Here is a 21104-nt window from a genome sequence, read left to right as displayed (position 1 = left end):
GTGTGTCACAAACCAACGGTTTGGCACATACGGACATTGAAATATTCGCACCAGCCCGAGGAGCCAGAAGTCTTTGTCCTATTTCCTACTGACAAATGTTTACGGTTTATGAATAGTTTCACATAAATAGTACTATTTCCACATACCACAGTGCAATGTGATGTCCGAAATGGCTGACAAAATTAGGTAATAGCACAAAATATATGCAAGGCAATATAAGGTATATGTATAGCTTGGAAATTGTTACCGTTGCTCGCTCGCTCCGCTCGCTCGTAAAAATTTAGTCCAATCTCACATCCGATCCGACACGTTCCTAAATTTGAAATATGTCGCCACCATATCGAATAATGAACGCAAGATGGATTGGTTTTAGGTTAGGCTATAGTTTTCGAGCGAGCGCAGCGAGCGAGATACGCGTAAAGGTGTGTCACAGTCCATCGGTTTGCACATTGGGACATTCAAATATTCGCACCAGCCCGAGGAGCCGGAAGTCTTTATCCTATTGCCTACTGACAAATGTATACAGTTTATGAATAGTTTCACATAAATAGTACTATTTCCACATCGTACAGTGCAATGTGATGTCCGAAATGTCTGACAAAATTAGGTAATTACACGAATCATATGCAAACCAATATAAGGTATATGTATAGCTTGGAAATTGTGATCGTTGCCCGCTCGCTCCGCTCCCTTGTAAAAATCTAGTCCAACCTCACTTACCGTTCCGATACGTTCGCAAATTCGAAATATGTCGCCACCATATCGAATAATGAACGCAAGATGGATTGGTTTTAGGTTAGGCTATAGCTTTCGAGCGAGCGCAGCGAGCGAGATACGCGTAAAGGTGTGTCACAAACTAACGGTTTGGCACATATGGACATTGAAATATTCGCACCAGCCCGAGGAGCCGGAAGTCTTTATCCTATTGCCTACTGACAAATGTTTACAGTTTATGAATAGTTTCACATAAATAGTACTATTTCCACATACTACTGGCTCCGCTCTCACGTAAAAATCTAGTCCAACCTCACAACCGTTCCGATACGTTCGCAAATTCGAAATATGTCGCCACCATATCGAATAATGAACGCAAGATGGATTGGTTTTAGGTTAGGCTATAGCTTTCGAACGAGCGCAGCGAGCGAGATACGCGTAAAGGTGTGTCACAAACCAACGGTTTGGCACATATGGACATTGAAATATTCGCACCAGCCCGAGGAGCCGGAAGTCTTTATCCTATTGCCTACTGACAAATGTATACAGTTTATGAATAGTTTCACATAAATAGTACTATTTCCACATACCACAGTGCAATGTGATGTCCGAAATGTGTGACAAAATTAGGTAATAACACGAATTATATGCAAGCCAATATAAGGTATATGTATAGCTTGGAAATTGTGATCGTTGCTCGCTCGCTCCGCTCTCTCGTAAAAATCTAGTCCAACCTCACAACCGTTCCGATACGTTCGCAAATTCGAAATATGTCGCCACCATATCGAATAATGAACGCAAGATGGATTGGTTTTAGGTTAGGCTATAGCTTTCGAGCGAGCGCAGCGAGCGAGATACGCGTAAAGGTGTGTCACAAACCAACGGTTTGGCACATATGGAGATTGAAATATTCGCACCAGCCCGAGGAGCCGGAAGTCTTTATCCTATTGCCTACTGACAAATGTTTACAGTTTATGAATAGTTTCACATAAATAGTACTATTTCCACATACTACTGGCTCCGCTCTCTCGTAAAAATCTAGTCCAACCTCACAACCGTTCCGATACGTTCGCAAATTCGAAATATGTCGCCACCATATCGAATAATGAACGCAAGATGGATTGGTTTTAGGTCAGGCTATAGCTTTCGAGCGAGCGCAGCGAGCGAGATACGCGTAAAGGTGTGTCAGAAACCAACGGTTTGCCACATACGGACATTGAAATGTTCGCACCAGCACGAGGAGCCGGAAGTCTTTATCCTATTGCCTACTGACAAATGTTTACAGTTTATGAATAGTTTCACATAAATAGTACTATTTCCACATCGTACAGTGCAATGTGATGTCCGAAATGTTTGACAAAATTAGGTAATTACACGAATCATATGCAAGCCAATATAAGGTATATGTATAGCTTGGAAATTGTGATCGTTGCTCGCTCGCTCCGCTCGCTCGTAAAAATTTAGTCCAACCTCACATCCGATCCGACACGTTCCCAAATTTGAAATATGTCGCCACCATATTGAATAATGAACGCAAGATGGATTGGTTTTAGGTTAGGCTATGGTTTTCGAGCGAGCGCAGCGAGCGAGATACGCGTAAAGGTGTGTCACAAACCAACGGTTTGCCACATACGGACATTGAAATATTCGCACCAGCCCGAGGAGCCAGAAGTCTTTGTCCTATTTCCTACTGACAAATGTTTACGGTTTATGAATAGCTTCACATAAATAGTACTATTTCCACATACCACAGTGCAATGTGATGTCCGAAATGTCTGACAAAATTAGGTAATAGCACAAAATATATGCAAGGCAATATAAGGTATATGTATAGCTTGGAAATTGTTACCGTTGCTCGCTCGCTCCGCTCGCTCGTAAAAATTTAGTCCAATCTCACATCCGATCCGACACGTTCCTAAATTTGAAATATGTCGCCACCATATCGAATAATGAACGCAAGATGGATTGGTTTTAGGTTAGGCTATAGTTTTCGAGCGAGCGCAGCGAGCGAGATACGCGTAAAGGTGTGTCAAAAACCAACGGTTTGGCACATACGGACATTGAAATATTCGCACCAGCCCGAGGAGCCGGAAGTCTTTGCCCTATTGCCTACTGACAAATGCTCACGGTTTATGAATAGCTTCACATAAGTAGTACTATTTCCACATCGTACAGTGCAATGTGATGTCCGAAATGTCTGACAAAATTAGGTAATAACACGAATTATATGCAAGGCAATATAAGGTATATGTATAGCTTGGAAATTGTGATCGTTGCTCGCTCGCTCCGCTCTCTCGTAAAAATCCTGTCCAATCTCACAACCGATCCAAGACGTTCGCAAATTCGAAATATGTCGCCACCATATCGAATAATGAACGCAAGATGGATTGGTTTTAGGTTAGGCTATAGTTTTCGAACGAGCGCAGCGAGCGAGATACGCGTAAAGGTGTGTCACAAACCAACGGTTTGGCACATACGGACATTGAAATATTCGCACCAGCCCGAGGAGCCGGAAGTCTTTATCCTATTGCCTACTGACAAATGTATACAGTTTATGAATAGTTTCACATAAATAGTACTATTTCCACATCGTACAGTGCAATGTGATGTCCGAAATGTCTGACAAAATTAGGTAATAACACGAATTATATGCAAGGCAATATAAGGCATATGTATAGCTTGGAAATTGTGATCGTTGCTCGCTGGCTCCGCTCTCGCGTAAAAATCCTGTCCAACCTCACAACCGATCCGACACGTTCGCAAATTAGAAATATGTCGCCACCATATCGAAGATTGAACGCAAGATGGATTGGTTTTAGGTTAGGCTATAGTTTTCGAGCGAGCGCAGCGAGCGAGATACGCGTAAAGGTGTGTCAAAATCAACGGTTTGGCACATACGGACATTGAAATATTCGCACCAGTCCGAGGAGCCGGATGTCTTGGTCCTATTGCTTACTGACAAATGTTTACGGTTTATGAATAGTTTCACATAAGTAGTACTATTTCCACATAGTACAGTGCAATGTGATGTCCGAAATGTCTGACAAAATTAGGTAATAACATGAAATATATGCAAGGCAATATAAGGTATGTGTATGGCTTGCAAATTGTGATCGTTGCTCGCTCGCTCCGCCCGCTCGTGAAAATTTAGTCCAACCTCACATCCGATCTGACACGTTCCCAAATTTGAAATATGTCGCCACCATATCGAATAATGAACGCAAGATGGATTGGTTTTAGGTTAGGCTATAATTTTCGAGCGAGCGCAGCGAGCGAGATACGCGTAAAGGTGTGCCACAAACCAACGGTTTGGCACATACGGACATTGACATATTCGCACCAGTCCGAGGAGCCGGAAGTCTTTATCCTATTGCCTACTGACAAATGTATACAGTTTATGAATAGTTTCACATAAATAGTACTATTTCCACATCCTACAGTGCAATGTGATGTCCGAAATGGCTGACAAAATTTGGTAATAACAAGAAATATATGCAAGGCAATATAAGGTATGTGTATGGCTTGCAAATTGTGATCGTTGCTCGCTCGCTCCGCTCGCTCGTAAAATCCTGTCCAACCTCACAACCGATCCGACACGTTCGCAAATTCGAAATATGTCGCCACCATATTGAATAATGAACGCAAGATGGATTGGTTTTAGGTTAGGCTATGGTTTTCGAGCGAGCGCAGCGAGCGAGATACGCGTAAAGGTGTGTCACAAACCAACGGTTTGGCACATACGGACATTGAAATATTCGCACCAGCCCGAGGAGCCGGAAGTATTTATCCTATTGCCTACTGACAAATGTTTACAGTTTATGAATAGTTTCATTTAAATAGTACTATTTCCACATAGTACAGTGCAATGTGATGTCCGAAATGTCTGACAATATTTGGTAATAACACGAAATATATGCAAGGCAATATAAGGTATGTGTATGGCTTGCAAATTGTGATCGTTGCACGCTCGCTCCGCTCGCTCGTATAAATCCTGTCCAACCTCACAACCGATCCGACACGTTCGCAAATTCGAAATATGTCGCCACCATATCCAATAATGAAAGCAAGATGGATTGGTTTTAGGTTAGGCTATAGTTTTCGAGCGAGCGCAGCGAGCGAGATACGCGTAAAGGTGTGTCACAAACCAACGGTTTGGCACATATGGACATTGAAATATTCGCACCAGCCCGAGGAGCCGGAAGTCTTTATCCTATTGCCTACTGACAAATGTTTACTGTTTATGAATAGTTTCACATAAATAGTACTATTTCCACATGCTACAGTGCAATGTGATGTCCGAAATGGCTGACAAAATAAGGTAGTAACACGAAATATATGCAAGGCAATATAAGGTATATGTATAGTTTGGAAATTGTTTCCGATGCTCGCTCGCTCCGCTCGCTCGTAAAAATTTAGTCCAACCTCACATCCGATCCGACACGTTCCCAAATTTGAAATATGTCGCCACCATATCGAATAATGAACGCAAGATGGATTGGTTTTAGATTAGGCTATAATTTTCGAGCGAGCGCGGCGAGCCAGATACGCGTAAAGGTGTGTCACTAACCAACGGTTTGGCACATACGGACATTGAAATATTCGCACCAGCCCGAGGAGCCGGAAGTCTTTGTCCTATTGCCTACTGACAAATGTTTACGGTTTATGAATAGCTTCACATAAATAGTACTATTTCCACATACCATAGTGCAATGTGATGTCCGAAATGTCTGACAAAATTAGGTAATAACACGAAATATATGCAAGGCAATATAAGGTATATGTATAGCTTGGAAATTGTTTCCGTTGCTCGCTCGCTACGCTCGCTCGTAAAAATTTAGTCCAACCTCACATCCGATCCGACACGTTCCCAAATTTGAAATATGTCACCACCATATCGAATAATGAACGCAAGATGGATTGGTTTTAGGTTAGGCTATAGCTTTCGAGCGAGCGCAGCGAGCGAGATACGCGTAAAGGTGTGTCAAAAACCAACGGTTTGGCATATACGGACATTGAAATATTCGCACCAGCCCGAGGAGCCGGATGTCTTTGTCCTATTGCCTACTGACAAATGTTTACAGTTTATGAATAGTTTCACATAAATAGTACTATTTCCACATACTACAGTGCAATGTGATGTCCGAAATGTCTGACAATATTTGGTAATAACACGAAATATGTGCAAGGCAATATCAGGTATGTGTATGGCTTGCAAATTGTGATCGTTGCTCGCTCGCACCGCTCGCTCGTAAAAATCCTGTCCAACCTCACAACCGATCCGACACGATCGCAAATTCGAAATATGTCGCCACCATATCGAATAATGAACGCAAGATGGATTGGTTTTAGGTTAGGCTATAGCTTTCGAGCGAGCGCAGCGAGCGAGATACGCGTAAAGGTGTGTCACAAACCAACGGTTTGGCACATATGGACATTGAAATATTCGCACCAGCCCGAGGAGCCGGAAGTCTTTATCCTATTGCCTACTGACAAATGTTTACAGTTTATGAATAGTTTCACATAAATAGTACTATTTCCACATACTACAGTGCAATGTGACGTCCGAAATGGCTGACAAAATAAGGTAGTAACACGAATTATATGCAAGGCAATATAAGGTATATGTATAGCTTGGAAATTGTGATCGTTGCTCGCTCGCTCCGCTCTCTCGTAAAAATCCTGTCCAATCTCACAACCGATCCGACACGTTCGCAAATTCGAAATATGTCGCCACCATATCGAATAATGAAGGCAAGATGGATTGGTTTTAGGTTAGGCTATAGTTTTCGAACGAGCGCAGCGAGCGAGATACGCGTAAAGGTGTGTCACAAACCAACGGTTTGGCACATACGGACATTGAAATATTCGCACCAGCCCGAGGAGCCGGAAGTCTTTATCCTATTGCCTACTGACAAATGTATACAGTTTATGAATAGTTTCACATAAATAGTACTATTTCCACATACCACAGTGCAATGTGATGTCCGAAATGTCTGACAAAATTAGGTAATAGCACAAAATATATGCAAGGCAATATAAGGTATATGTATAGCTTGGAAATTGTTACCGTTGCTCGCTCGCTCCGCTCGCTCGTAAAAATTTAGTCCAATCTCACATCCGATCCGACACGTTCCTAAATTTGAAATATGTCGCCACCATATCGAATAATGAACGCAAGATGGATTGGTTTTAGGTTAGGCTATAGTTTTCGAGCGAGCGCAGCGAGCGAGATACGCGTAAAGGTGTGTCACAGTCCATCGGTTTGCACATTGGGACATTCAAATATTCGCACCAGCCCGAGGAGCCGGAAGTCTTTATCCTATTGCCTACTGACAAATGTATACAGTTTATGAATAGTTTCACATAAATAGTACTATTTCCACATCGTACAGTGCAATGTGATGTCCGAAATGGCTGACAAAATGTGGTAATAACAAGAAATATATGCAAGGCAATATAAGGTATGTGTATGGCTTGCAAATTGTGATCGTTGCTCGCTCGCTCCGCTCGCTCGTAAAAATCCTGTCCAACCTCACATCCGATCCGACACGTTCCCAAATTTGAAATATGTCGCCACCATATCGAATAATGAACGCAAGATGGATTGGTTTTAGATTAGGCTATAATTTTCGAGCGAGCGCGGCGAGCCAGATACGCGTAAAGGTGTGTCACTAACCAACGGTTTGGCACATACGGACATTGAAATATTCGCACCAGCCCGAGGAGCCGGAAGTCTTTGTCCTATTGCCTACTGACAAATGTTTACGGTTTATGAATAGCTTCACATAAATAGTACTATTTCCACATACCATAGTGCAATGTGATGTCCGAAATGTCTGACAAAATTAGGTAATAACACGAAATATATGCAAGGCAATATAAGGTATATGTATAGCTTGGAAATTGTTTCCGTTGCTCGCTCGCTACGCTCGCTCGTAAAAATTTAGTCCAACCTCACATCCGATCCGACACGTTCCCAAATTTGAAATATGTCACCACCATATCGAATAATGAACGCAAGATGGATTGGTTTTAGGTTAGGCTATAGCTTTCGAGCGAGCGCAGCGAGCGAGATACGCGTAAAGGTGTGTCAAAAACCAACGGTTTGGCATATACGGACATTGAAATATTCGCACCAGCCCGAGGAGCCGGATGTCTTTGTCCTATTGCCTACTGAAAAATGTTTACAGTTTATGAATAGTTTCACATAAATAGTACTATTTCCACATACTACAGTGCAATGTGATGTCCGAAATGTCTGACAATATTTGGTAATAACACGAAATATGTGCTAGGCAATATCAGGTATGTGTATGGCTTGCAAATTGTGATCGTTGCTCGCTCGCACCGCTCGCTCGTAAAAATCCTGTCCAACCTCACAACCGATCCGACACGATCGCAAATTCGAAATATGTCGCCACCATATCGAATAATGAAAGCAAGATGGATTGGTTTTAGGTTAGGCTATAGCTTTCGAGCGAGCGCAGCGAGCGAGATACGCGTAAAGGTGTGTCACAAACCAACGGTTTGGCACATATGGACATTGAAATATTCGCACCAGCCCGAGGAGCCGGAAGTCTTTATCCTATTGCCTACTGACAAATGTATACAGTTTATGAATAGTTTCACATAAATAGTACTATTTCCACATCGTACAGTGCAATGTGATGTCCGAAATGTCTGACAAAATTAGGTAATAACACGAATTATATGCAAGGCAATATAAGGTATGTGTATGGCTTGCAAATTGTGATCGTTGCTCGCTCGCTCCGCTCGCTCGTGAAAATTTAGTCCAACCTCACATCCGATCTGACACGTTCCCAAATTTGAAATATGTCGCCACCATATCGAATAATGAACGCAAGATGGATTGGTTTTAGGTTAGGCTATAGTTTTCGAGCGAGCGCAGCGAGCGAGATACGCGTAAAGGTGTGTCACAAACCAACGGTTTGGCACATACGGACATTGACATATTCGCACCTGCCCGAGGAGCCGGAAGTCTTTATCCTATTGCCTACTGACAAATGTATACAGTTTATGAATAGTTTCACATAAATAGTACTATTTCCACATCCTACAGTGCAATGTGATGTCCGAAATGGCTGACAAAATGTGGTAATAACAAGAAATATATGCAAGGCAATATAAGGTATGTGTATGGCTTGCAAATTGTGATCGTTGCTCGCTCGCTCCGCTCGCTCGTAAAAATCCTGTCCAACCTCACATCCGATCCGACACGTTCCCAAATTTGAAATATGTCGCCACCATATCGAATAATGAACGCAAGATGGATTGGTTTTAGATTAGGCTATAATTTTCGAGCGAGCGCGGCGAGCCAGATACGCGTAAAGGTGTGTCACTAACCAACGGTTTGGCACATACGGACATTGAAATATTCGCACCAGCCCGAGGAGCCGGAAGTCTTTGTCCTATTGCCTACTGACAAATGTTTACGGTTTATGAATAGTTTCACATAAATAGTACTATTTCCACATACCATAGTGCAATGTGATGTCCGAAATGTCTGACAAAATTAGGTAATAACACGAAATATATGCAAGGCAATATAAGGTATATGTATAGCTTGGAAATTGTTTCCGTTGCTCGCTCGCTACGCTCGCTCGTAAAAATTTAGTCCAACCTCACATCCGATCCGACACGTTCCCAAATTTGAAATATGTCACCACCATATCGAATAATGAACGCAAGATGGATTGGTTTTAGGTTAGGCTATAGCTTTCGAGCGAGCGCAGCGAGCGAGATACGCGTAAAGGTGTGTCAAAAACCAACGGTTTGGCATATACGGACATTGAAATATTCGCACCAGCCCGAGGAGCCGGATGTCTTTGTCCTATTGCCTACTGACAAATGTTTACAGTTTATGAATAGTTTCACATAAATAGTACTATTTCCACATACTACAGTGCAATGTGATGTCCGAAATGTCTGACAATATTTGGTAATAACACGAAATATGTGCAAGGCAATATCAGGTATGTGTATGGCTTGCAAATTGTGATCGTTGCTCGCTCGCACCGCTCGCTCGTAAAAATCCTGTCCAACCTCACAACCGATCCGACACGATCGCAAATTCGAAATATGTCGCCACCATATCGAATAATGAACGCAAGATGGATTGGTTTTAGGTTAGGCTATAGCTTTCGAGCGAGCGCAGCGAGCGAGATACGCGTAAAGGTGTGTCACAAACCAACGGCTTGGCACATATGGACATTGAAATATTCGCACCAGCCCGAGGAGCCGGAAGTCTTTATCCTATTGCCTACTGACAAATGTTTACAGTTTATGAATAGTTTCACATAAATAGTACTATTTCCACATACTACAGTGCAATGTGACGTCCGAAATGGCTGACAAAATAAGGTAGTAACACGAATTATATGCAAGGCAATATAAGGTATATGTATAGCTTGGAAATTGTGATCGTTGCTCGCTCGCTCCGCTCTCTCGTAAAAATCCTGTCCAATCTCACAACCGATCCGACACGTTCGCAAATTCGAAATATGTCGCCACCATATCGAATAATGAAGGCAAGATGGATTGGTTTTAGGTTAGGCTATAGTTTGCGAGCGAGCGCAGCGAGCGAGATACGCGTAAAGGTGTGTCACAAACCAACGGTTTGGCACATACGGACATTGAAATATTCGCACCAGCCCGAGGAGCCGGAAGTCTTTATCCTACTGCCTACTGACAAATGTATACAGTTTATGAATAGTTTCACATAAATAGTACTATTTCCACATCGTACAGTGCAATGTGATGTCCGAAATGTCTGACAAAATTAGGTAATAACACGAATTATATGCAAGGCAATATAAGGTATGTGTATGGCTTGCAAATTGTGATCGTTGCTCGCTCGCTCCGCTCGCTCGTGAAAATTTAGTCCAACCTCACATCCGATCTGACACGTTCCCAAATTTGAAATATGTCGCCACCATATCGAATAATGAACGCAAGATGGATTGGTTTTAGGTTAGGCTATAGTTTTCGGGCGAGCGCAGCGAGCGAGATACGCGTAAAGGTGTGTCACAAACCAACGGTTTGGCACATACGGACATTGACATATTCGCACCTGCCCGAGGAGCCGGAAGTCTTTATCCTATTGCCTACTGACAAATGTATACAGTTTATGAATAGTTTCACATAAATAGTACTATTTCCACATCCTACAGTGCAATGTGATGTCCGAAATGGCTGACAAAATGTGGTAATAACAAGAAATATATGCAAGGCAATATAAGGTATGTGTATGGCTTGCAAATTGTGATCGTTGCTCGCTCGCTCCGCTCGCTCGTAAAAATCCTGTCCAACCTCACAACCGATCCGACACGTTCGCAAATTCGAAATATGTCGCCACCATATCGAATAATGAACGCAAGATGGATTGGTTTTAGGTTAGGCTATAGTTTTCGAGCGAGCGCAGCGAGCGAGATACGCGTAAAGGTGTGTCACAAACCAACGGTTTGGCACATACGGACATTGACATATTCGCACCAGCCCGAGGAGCCGGAAATCTTTATCCTATTGCCTACTGACAAATGTATACAGTTTATGAATAGTTTCACATAAATAGTACTATTTCCACATCCTACAGTGCAATGTGATGTCCGAAATGGCTGACAAAATGTGGTAATAACAAGAAATATATGCAAGGCAATATAAGGTATGTGTATTGCTTGCAAATTGTGATCGTTGCTCGCTCGCTCCGCTCGCTCGTAAAAATCCTGTCCAACCTCACAACCGATCCGACACGTTCGCAAATTCGAAATATGTCGCCACCATATCGAATAATGAACGCAAGGTGGATTGGTTTTAGGTTAGGCTATAATTTTCGAGCGAGCGCGGCGAGCCAGATACGCGTAAAGGTGTGTCACTAACCAACGGTTTGGCACATACGGACATTGAAATATTCGCACCAGCCCGAGGAGCCGGAAGTCTTTGTCCTATTGCCTACTGACAAATGTTTACGGTTTATGAATAGCTTCACATAAATAGTACTATTTCCACATACCATAGTGCAATGTGATGTCCGAAATGTCTGACAAAATTAGGTAATAACACGAAATATATGCAAGGCAATATAAGGTATATGTATAGCTTGGAAATTGTTTCCGTTGCTCGCTCGCTCCGCTCGCTCGTAAAAATTTAGTCCAACCTCACATCCGATCCGACACGTTCCCAAATTTGAAATATGTCACCACCATATCGAATAATGAACGCAAGATGGATTGGTTTTAGGTTAGGCTATAGCTTTCGAGCGAGCGCAGCGAGCGAGATACGCGTAAAGGTGTGACAAAAACCAACGGTTTGGCATATACGGACATTGAAATATTCGCACCAGCCCGAGGAGCCGGATGTCTTTGTCCTATTGCCTACTGACAAATGTTTACAGTTTATGAATAGTTTCACATAAATAGTACTATTTCCACATACTACAGTGCAATGTGATGTCCGAAATGGCTGACAAAATTTGGTAATAACAAGAAATATATGCAAGGCAATATAAGGTATGTGTATGGCTTGCAAATTGTGATCGTTGCTCGCTCGCTCCGCTCGCTCGTAAAAATCCTGTCCAACCTCACAACCGATCCGACACGTTCGCAAATTCGAAATATGTCGCCACCATATCGAATAATGAACGCAAGATGGATTGGTTTTAGGTTAGGCTATAGTTTTCGAGCGAGCGCAGCGAGCGAGATACGCGTAAAGGTGTGACAAAAACCAACGGTTTGGCACATACGGACATTGACATATTCGCACCAGCCCGAGGAGCCGGAAGTCCTTATCCTATTGCCTACTGACAAATGTATACAGTTTATGAATAGTTTCACATAAATAGGACTATTTCCACATCCTACAGTGCAATGTGATGTCCGAAATGGCTGACAAAATTTGGTAATAACAAGAAATATATGCAAGGCAATATAAGGTATGTGTATGGCTTGCAAATTGTGATCGTTGCTCGCTCGCTCCGCTCGCTCGTAAAAATCCTGTCCAACCTCACAACCGATCCGACACGTTCGCAAATTCGAAATATGTCGCCACCATATCGAATAATGAACGCAAGATGGATTGGTTTTAGGTTAGGCTATAGTTTTCGAACGAGCGCAGCGAGCGAGATACGCGTAAAGGTGTGTCACAAACCAACGGTTTGGCACATACGGACATTGAAATATTCGCACCAGCCCGAGGAGCCGGAAGTCTTTATCCTATTGCCTACTGACAAATGTATACAGTTTATGAATAGTTTCACATAAATAGTACTATTTCCACATCGTACAGTGCAATGTGATGTCCGAAATGTCTGACAAAATTAGGTAATAACACGAATTATATGCAAGGCAATATAAGGTATGTGTATGGCTTGCAAATTGTGATCGTTGCTCACTCCCCCGCTCGCTCGTGAAAATTTAGTCCAACCTCACATCCGATCTGACACGTTCCCAAATTTGAAATATGTCGCCACCATATCGAATAATGAACGCAAGATGGATTGGTTTTAGGTTAGGCTATAGTTTTCGAGCGAGCGCAGCGAGCGAGATACGCGTAAAGGTGTGTCACAAACCAACGGTTTGGCACATACGGACATTGACATATTCGCACCAGCCCGAGGAGCCGGAAGTCCTTATCCTATTGCCTACTGACAAATGTATACAGTTTATGAATAGTTTCACATAAATAGTACTATTTCCACATCCTACAGTGCAATGTGATGTCCGAAATGGCTGACAAAATTTGGTAATAACAAGAAATATATGCAAGGCAATATAAGGTATGTGTATGGCTTGCAAATTGTGATCGTTGCTCGCTCGCTCCGCTCCCTCGTAAAAATCCTGTCCAACCTCACAACCGATCCGACACGTTCGCAAATTCGAAATATGTCGCCACCATATCGAATAATGAACGCAAGATGGATTGGTTTTAGGTTAGGCTATAGTTTTCGAGCGAGCGCAGCGAGCGAGATACGCGTAAAGGTGTGACAAAAACCAACGGTTTGGCACATACGGACATTGACATATTCGCACCAGCCCGAGGAGCCGGAAGTCCTTATCCTATTGCCTACTGACAAATGTATACAGTTTATGAATAGTTTCACATAAATAGTACTATTTCCACATCCTACAGTGCAATGTGATGTCCGAAATGGCTGACAAAATTTGGTAATAACAAGAAATATATGCAAGGCAATATAAGGTATGTGTATGGCTTGCAAATTGTGATCGTTGCTCGCTCGCTCCGCTCGCTCGTAAAAATCCTGTCCAACCTCACAACCGATCCGACACGTTCGCAAATTCGAAATATGTCGCCACCATATCGAATAATGAACGCAAGATGGATTGGTTTTAGGTTAGGCTATAGTTTTCGAGCGAGCGCAGCGAGCGAGATACGCGTAAAGGTGTGTCACAGTCCATCGGTTTGCACATTGGGACATTCAAATATTCGCACCAGCCCGAGGATCCGGAAGTCTTTATCCTATTGCCTACTGACAAATGTATACAGTTTATGAATAGTTTCACATAAATAGTACTATTTCCACATCGTACAGTGCAATGTGATGTCCGAAATGGCTGACAAAATAAGGTAGTAGCACGAATTATATGCAAGGCAATATAGGGTATATGTATAGCTTGGAAATTGTGATCGTTGCTCGCTCGCTCCGCTCTCTCGTAAAAATCCTGTCCAATCTCACAACAGATCCGACACGTTCGCAAATTCGAAATATGTCGCCACCATATCGAATAATGAACGCAAGATGGATTGGTTTTAGGTTAGGCTATAGTTTTCGAACGAGCGCAGCGAGCGAGATACGCGTAAAGGTGTGTCACAAACCAACGGTTTGGCACATACGGACATTGAAATATTCGCACCAGCCCGAGGAGCCGGAAGTCTTTATCCTATTGCCTACTGACAAATGTATACAGTTTATGAATAGTTTCACATAAATAGTACTATTTCCACATCCTACAGTGCAATGTGATGTCCGAAATGGCTGACAAAATTTGGTAATAACAAGAAATATATGCAAGGCAATATAAGGTATGTGTATGGCTTGCAAATTGTGATCGTTGCTCGCTCGCTCCGCTCGCTCGTAAAAATCCTGTCCAACCTCACAACCGATCCGACACGTTCGCAAATTCGAAATATGTCGCCACCATATCGAATAATGAACGCAAGATGGATTGGTTTTAGGTTAGGCTATAATTTTCGAGCGAGCGCGGCGAGCCAGTTACGCGTAAAGGTGTGTCACTAACCAACGGTTTGGCACATACGGACATTGAAATATTCGCACCAGCCCGAGGAGCCGGAAGTCTTTGTCCTATTGCCTACTGACAAATGTTTACGGTTTATGAATAGCTTCACATAAATAGTACTATTTCCACATACCATAGTGCAATGTGATGTCCGAAATGTCTGACAAAATTAGGTAATAACACGAAATATATGCAAGGCAATATAAGGTATATGTATAGCTTGGAAATTGTTTCCGTTGCTCGCTCGCTCCGCTCGCTCGTAAAAATTTAGTCCAACCTCACATCCGATCCGACACGTTCCCAAATTTGAAATATGTCACCACCATATCGAATAATGAACGCAAGATGGATTGGTTTTAGGTTAGGCTATAGTTTTCGAGCGAGCGCAGCGAGCGAGATACGCGTAAAGGTGTGTCACTAACCAACGGTTTGGCACATACGGACATTGAAATATTCGCACCAGCCCGAGGAGCCGGAAGTCTTTGTCCTATTGCCTACTGACAAATGTTTACGGTTTATGAATAGCTTCACATAAATAGTACTATTTCCACATACCACAGTGCAATGTGATGTCCGAAATGTCTGACAAAATTAGGTAATAACACGAAATATATGCAAGGCAATATAAGGTATATGTATAGCTTGGAAATTGTTTCCGTTGCTCGCTCGCTCCGCTCGCTCGTAAAAATTTAGTCCAACCTCACATCCGATCCGACACGTTCCCAAATTTGAAATATGTCACCACCATATCGAATAATGAACGCAAGATGGATTGGTTTTAGGTTAGGCTATAGTTTTCGAGCGAGCGCAGCGAGCGAGATACGCGTAAAGGTGTGACAAAAACCAACGGTTTGGCACATACGGACATTGACATATTCGCACCAGCCCGAGGAGCCGGAAGTCCTTATCCTATTGCCTACTGACAAATGTATACAGTTTATGAATAGTTTCACATAAATAGTACTATTTCCACATCCTACAGTGCAATGTGATGTCCGAAATGGCTGACAAAATTTGGTAATAACAAGAAATATATGCAAGGCAATATAAGGTATGTGTATGGCTTGCAAATTGTGATCGTTGCTCGCTCGCTCCGCTCGCTCGTAAAAATCCTGTCCAACCTCACAACCGATCCGACACGTTCGCAAATTCGAAATATGTCGCCACCATATCGATTAATGAACGCAAGATGGATTGGTTTTAGGTTAGGCTATAATTTTCGAGCGAGCGCGGCGAGCCAGATACGCGTAAAGGTGTGTCACTAACCAACGGTTTGGCACATACGGACATTGAAATATTCGCACCAGCCCGAGGAGCCGGAAGTCTTTATCCTATTGCCTACTGACAAATGTTTACAGTTTATGAATAGTTTCATTTAAATAGTACTATTTCCACATAGTACAGTGCAATGTGATGTCCGAAATGTCTGACAATATTTGGTAATAACACGAAATATATGCAAGGCAATATCAGGTATGTGTATGGCTTGCAAATTGTGATCGTTGCTCGCTCGCTCCGCTCGCTCGTAAAAATCCTGTCCAACCTCACAACCGATCCGACCCTTTCGCAAATTCGAAACATGTCGCCACCATATCGAATAATGAACGCAGGATGGATTGGTTTTAGGTAAGGCTATAGCTTTCGAGCGAGCGCATCGAGCGAGATACGCGTAAAGGTGTGTCACAAACCAACGGTTTGGCACATATGGACATTGAAATATTCGCACCAGCCCGAGGACCCGGAAGTCTTTATCCTATTGCCTACTGACAAATGTTTACAGTTTATGAATAGTTTCACATAAATAGTACTATTTCCACATACTACAGTGCAATGTGATGTCCGAAATGGCTGACAAAATAAGGTAGTAACACGAAATATATGCAAGGCAATATAAGGTATATGTATAGCTTGGAAATAGTGACCGTTGCTCGCTCGCTCCGCTCGCTCGTAAAAATTTAGTCCAACCTCAAATCCGATCCGACACGTTCCCAAATTTGAAATATGTCACCACCATATCGAATAATGAACGCAGGATGGATTGGTTTTAGGTTAGGCTATAGTTTTCGAGCGAGCGCAGCGAGCGAGATACGCGTAAAGGTGTGTCAAAAACCAACGGTTTGGCACATACGGACATTGAAATATTCGCACCAGCCCGAGGAGCCGGAAGTCTTTATCCTATTGCCTACTGACAAATGTTTACAGTTTATGAATAGTTTCATTTAAATAGTACTATTTCCACATAGTACAGTGCAATGTGATGTCCGAAATGTCTGACAATATTTGGTAATAACACGAAATATATGCAAGGCAATATCAGGTATGTGTATGGCTTGCAAATTGTGATCGTTGCTCGCTCGCTCCGCTCGCTCGTAAAAATCCTGTCCAACCTCACAACCGATCCGACCCGTTCGCAAATTCGAAACATGTCGCCACCATATCGAATAATGAACGCAGGATGGATTGGTTTTAGGTAAGGCTATAGCTTTCGAGCGAGCGCAGCGAGCGAGATACGCGTAAAGGTGTGTCACAAACCAACGGTTTGGCACATATGGACATTGAAATATTCGCACCAGCCCGAGGACCCGGAAGTCTTTATCCTATTGCCTACTGACAAATGTTTACAGTTTATGAATAGTTTCACATAAATAGTACTATTTCCACATACTACAGTGCAATGTGATGTCCGAAATGGCTGACAAAATAAGGTAGTAACACGAAATATATGCAAGGCAATATAAGGTATATGTATAGTTTGGAAATTGTTTCCGTTGCTCGCTCGCCCCGCTCGCTCGTGAAAATTTAGTCCAACCTCACATCCGATCTGACACGTTCCCAAATTTGAAATATGTCGCCACCATATCGAATAATGAACGCAAGATGGATTAGTTTTAGGTTAGGCTATAGTTTTCGAGCGAGCGCAGCGAGCGAGATACGCGTAAAGGTGTGTCACAAACCAACGGTTTGGCACATACGGACATTGACATATTCGCACCAGCCCGAGGAGCCGGAAGTCCTTATCCTATTGCCTACTGACAAATGTATACAGTTTATGAATAGTTTCACATAAATAGTACTATTTCCACATCCTACAGTGCAATGTGATGTCCGAAATGGCTGACAAAATTTGGTAATAACAAGAAATATATGCAAGGCAATATAAGGTATATGTATAGCTTGGAAATTGTGATCGTTGCTCGCTCGCTCCGCTCGCTCGTAAAAATCCTGTCCAATCTCACAACCGATCCGACACGTTCGCAAATTCGAAATATGTCGCCACCATATCGAATAATGAACGCAAGATGGATTGGTTTTAGGTTAGGCTATAGCTTTCGAGCGAGCGCAGCGAGCGAGATACGCGTAAAGGTGTGTCAAAAACCAACGGTTTGGCACATACGGACATTGAAATATTCGCACCAGCCCGACGAGCCGGAAGTCTTTATCCTATTGCCTACTGACAAATGTATACAGTTTATGAATAGTTTCACATAAATAGTACTATTTCCACATCGTACAGTGCAATGTGATGTCGGAAATGTCTGACAAAATTAGGTAATAACACGAATTATATGCAAGGCAATATAAGGCATATGTATAGCTTGGAAATTGTGATCGTTGCTCGCTGGCTCCGCTCTCTCGTAAAAATCCTGTCCAACCTCACAACCGATCCGACACGTTCGCAAATTCGAAATATGTCGCCACCATATCGAATAATGAACGCAAGATGGATTGGTTTTAGGTTAGGCTATAATTTTCGAGCGAGCGCGGCGAGCCAGATACGCGTAAAGGTGTGTCACAAACCAGCGGTTTGGCACATACGGACATTGAAATATTCGCACCAGCCCGAGGAGCCGGAAGTCTTTGTCCTATTGCCTACTGACAAATGTTTACGGTTTATGAATAGCTTCACATAAATAGTACTATTTCCACATACCACAGTGCAATGTGATGTCCGAAATGGCTGACAAAATTAGGTAATAACACGAAATATATGCAAGGCAATATAAGGTATATGTATAGCTTGGAAATTGTTTCCGTTGCTCGCTCGCTCCGCTCGGTCGTAAAAATTTAGTCCAACCTCACATCCGATCCGACACGTTCCCAAATTTGAAATATGTCACCACCATATCGAATAATGAACGCAAGATGGATTGGTTTTAGGTTAGGCTATAGTTTTCGAGCGAGCGCAGCGAGCGAGATACGCGTAAAGGTGTGTCAAAAACCAACGGTTTGGCACATACGGACATTGAATTATTCGCACCAGCACGAGGAGCCGGAAGTCTTTGCCCTATTGCCTACTGACAAATGTATACAGTTTATGAACAGTTTCACATAATTAGTACTATTTCCACATCGTACAGTGCAATGTGATGTCCGAAATGTCTGACAAAATTAGGTAATAACACGAATTATATGCAAGGCAATATAAGGTATATGTATAGCTTGGAAATAGTGACCGTTGCTCGCTCGCTCCGCTCGCTCTTAAAAATTTAGTCCAACCTCACATCCGATCCGACACGTTCCCAAATTTGAAATATGTCGCCACCATATAGAATAATGAACGCAAGATGGATTGGTTTTAGGTTAGGCTATAGTTTTCGAGCGAGCGCAGCGAGCGAGATACGCGTAAAGGTGTGTCAAAAACCAACAGTTTGGCACATACGGACATTGAAATATTCGCACCAGCCCGAGGAGCCGGAAGTCTTTATCCTATTGCCTACTGACAAATGTTTACAGTTTATGAATAGTTTCACATAAATAGTACTATTTCCACATACTACAGTGCAATGTGATGTCCGAAATGGCTGACAAAATAAGGTAGTAACACGAAATATATGCAAGGCAATATAAGGTATATGTATAGCTTGGAAATAGTGACCGTTGCTCGCTCGCTCCGCTCGCTCTTAAAAATTTAGTCCAACCTCACATCCGATCCGACACGTTCCCAAATTTGAAATATGTCACCACCATATCGAATAATGAACGCAAGATGGATTGGTTTTAGGTTAGGCTATAATTTTCGAGCGAGCGCGGCGAGCCAGATACGCGTAAAGGTGTGTCACTAACCAACGGTTTGGCACATACGGACATTGAAATATTCGCACCAGCCCGAGGAGCCGGAAGTCTTTATCCTATTGCCTACTGACAAATGTTTACAGTTTATGAATAGTTTCATTTAAATAGTACTATTTCCACATAGTACAGTGCAATGTGATGTCCGAAATGTCTGACAATATTTGGTAATAACACGAAATATATGCAAGGCAATATCAGGTATGTGTATGGCTTGCAAATTGTGATCGTTGCTCGCTCGCTCCGCTCGCTCGTAAAAATCCTGTCCAACCTCACAACCGATCCGACCCGTTCGCAAATTCGAAACATGTCGCCACCATATCGAATAATGAACGCAGGATGGATTGGTTTTAGGTAAGGCTATAGCTTTCGAGCGAGCGCATCGAGCGAGATACGCGTAAAGGTGTGTCACAAACCAACGGTTTGGCACATATGGACATTGAAATATTCGCACCAGCCCGAGGACCCGGAAGTCTTTATCCTATTGCCTACTGACAAATGTTTACAGTTTATGAATAGTTTCACATAAATAGTACTATTTCCACATACTACAGTGCAATGTGATGTCCGAAATGGCTGACAAAATAAGGTAGTAACACGAAATATATGCAAGGCAATATAAGGTATATGTATAGCTTGGAAATAGTGACCGTTGCTCGCTCGCTCCGCTCGCTCGTAAAAATTTAGTCCAACCTCAAATCCGATCCGACACGTTCCCAAATTTGAAATATGTCACCACCATATCGAATAATGAACGCAGGATGGATTGGTTTTAGGTTAGGCTATAGTTTTCGAGCGAGCGCAGCGAGCGAGATACGCGTAAAGGTGTGTCAAAAACCAACGGTTTGGCACATACGGACATTGAAATATTCGCACCAGCCCGAGGAGCCGGAAGTCTTTATCCTATTGCCTACTGACAAATGTTTACAGTTTATGAATAGTTTCATTTAAATAGTACTATTTCCACATAGTACAGTGCAATGTGATGTCCGAAATGTCTGACAATATTTGGTAATAACACGAAATATATGCAAGGCAATATCAGGTATG

The sequence above is a fragment of the Bombus terrestris genome, unplaced genomic scaffold, assembly GCF_910591885.1.
Source record: "Bombus terrestris unplaced genomic scaffold, iyBomTerr1.2, whole genome shotgun sequence".
Taxonomy (NCBI): domain Eukaryota; kingdom Metazoa; phylum Arthropoda; class Insecta; order Hymenoptera; family Apidae; genus Bombus; species Bombus terrestris.
This window is presented reverse-complemented; position numbering follows the sequence as displayed.